This window comes from Arachis duranensis, chromosome 9, assembly GCF_000817695.3.
Source record: "Arachis duranensis cultivar V14167 chromosome 9, aradu.V14167.gnm2.J7QH, whole genome shotgun sequence".
NCBI lineage: Eukaryota > Viridiplantae > Streptophyta > Magnoliopsida > Fabales > Fabaceae > Arachis > Arachis duranensis.
In genome coordinates, this window is record NC_029780.3 from 94,613,092 (window position 1) to 94,615,709 (window position 2,618).

Here is a 2,618-nt window from a genome sequence, read left to right on the forward strand (position 1 = left end):
TTTTAGTTATATAAAATGAATTGTTTCTTTTAAAATATGCTTATATATATTATTTATTATAAATAATTATTAGGATAAACAAACAAATATAAATTGAATATATAATTCAATTTTAATTTAAATTAAAAATTAAATAAATTATCAAAAAAATATTAACAATTTTTTTTAAATTTGTCTATAATTTTATTTAATGAGAAAAGTCTCTCTACAGTCACTAATTTGACAATACGAAAAAAAATATAAGTCTCTATAAAATATTATATTCAATTCTCAATAATCAATTTCTCATTGAATCACTGTATGTTCAAAAGATTTTTGAATAAATGAAATAATTTTAGGTATATAATTTTTTGTAAAAATTTAATTAATTCAAGATATTTATTGTCGTTGATTAAACAAGTAAATTAAAATGAAAATTTAATATTTTTGTACTCTTATAATATTATTTATTTATTTTTCTAGCATTCTTTATCATCCAATGATCATATTAATATAATTTAATTCAATAAAATTATTTATATTGAATAAAAATTCTATTTTATCTGAAAATTTTAGAATTTCTCAACATCAAGATCATCCATGTTAAATCATTAAAAAATATAACTGAGAGCACATAAGCGTCCTTTCATTCGAGAGCATGATTGAGATCAGAGAGCTTGGCTCTTGTGGTTCTTTGATCTTCGTTAACCAAAACATTCTGTATCCCTGATAGGGTTGAATCACAACTCCACTGTGGAAAAAGAGCTACGGAGATGAGTTTGATGTGTTGGAGACCGAAATCCTAAAGTCGTTATTTATATTTGAGTGTGACATTCATTAAATCCTAAAACTCAAATAAAATAGTATCTATGATTTTAATCTCATTTATCCAAATTAAAAGTAATAATGATTTATTTAATTCAACATTTATGACAATAAATGAGATCACCATTATGTAAGTCATTTAATGTGAAATTGCTTAATTTGCGATTATAATTAATATATGTATTGCCCATAAATATATTGAGAAATAATAATTTCTTAGCAATCTTCCACTTGGGCTATACATATATATTTTTCTGGGATAATCACATCTTATAAATTTTATGTGCACATATGAATAGTATTTCCCTGATTACTTTAATAATCTAATTTGTCTCATATGTTAGTTATGAAATTACCGCAACTGTTATCATATTAGTGTCAAAACGAAACCACGATGATTGTCATATTAAAATACTCAACCACATAGATCAAATTTGGATGAAAAAAATTCAAAAATTACATGCAAAAATGATCTCATGCATGCCTATTTCCAACTGGTCTAACTTGAATAAAATTTTTTTATTCGGTGATAAACTCAGATAAAACTGTAACGGCAACGCTCGGGTTCATAGCGATGACGACTAAGTGATGAGTTTATGGAAGAAGAAGAGAAGAACTTAAAAGACTCACTGTGTGTGTGTGTGTTTTGAGAGAGAGAGGGGGAGGGGAATTTACCTACAGAAAAGAGACTTAGCAAGAGAAAGGTGGCGACGGGCGGTAACGGGATAAGCAGCAATGGCGACATGAGCTGTGAAGGAAGATTGGAGCTGTGAAGGGGTAGGTGGCAATGGGTTCAAGAACAACAATGATGGGAGCTATGAAGTTTTTTCTGAAGAAGAAGACTCTGGGTGAGGATGACTGAGTTTCTCTTGCATGGCTATAGAGTATGGACTAAAGCTGTGAATCACTGAATATGTGATGTGAGGCAAATCCTAATTCCTAAAAAGTGTTTATATGTATATCCGGGGCGGATACACCCTAAACCCGAACATGCCCTGTCCTAAGAAAAATCTACCTCGACTTGGGTCAAGTTATTACTCTCTCCAACCAGGTATGGACGGGTTGGGTACCCGCGTATTTGGGTACTCCTGTCAAGTCTAACTACGTATTGACATTTCATTTATTAAGGTTTACTACTAGCCAATACATTGCTACATAAAGGCGAGATTCTAACTCTTAATAGTTGTTTACGTGGACGAGTGAGATGTTTGATAAACACCAATTTTGTGGTTTATCTTGTGTTGATTTTAGGGGATTTTATCAATACTTTCCGCACTTATCCATATCAATTCCATGGTTTTGTGTTTCCTTTCCAATTTTGCTTCAGGATTTAAAACCTTAAAATGCTATATTTTAATCTCTGCTATTATCATTCGATGCGTGATGTGTTTGTTAAGTGATTTCAGAGTTTACAGAGCAAGAATGGTATAGAAGATGGAAAGGAAGCATGCACAAGTGGAAGGAACATGGAAAATGGAGCTTTGGAGAATTGGCACCGACGCACACGCGTGGCCCATGCTTACGCATGGGAGCATGGTTCAGCTTGGCACGCGAGAATTGGCGCATTTGCGTACATTGGCAAAAATCCTATTGATGCGCACACATGCCTTACGCGTACACGTGGATTGCAAAACTCACTGACGCACACGCGTGACCGACGCGTACGCGTGACGCTCAGCACGTGACTTGGTACACGAAATCGTGATACACAACTTCGTGCAGCTGACCAACAAGTGCACTGGGTCATCCAAGTAATACCTTATGTGAGTAAGGGTCGATCCCACGGAGATTGTCAGCTTGAAGCAAGCCATGGT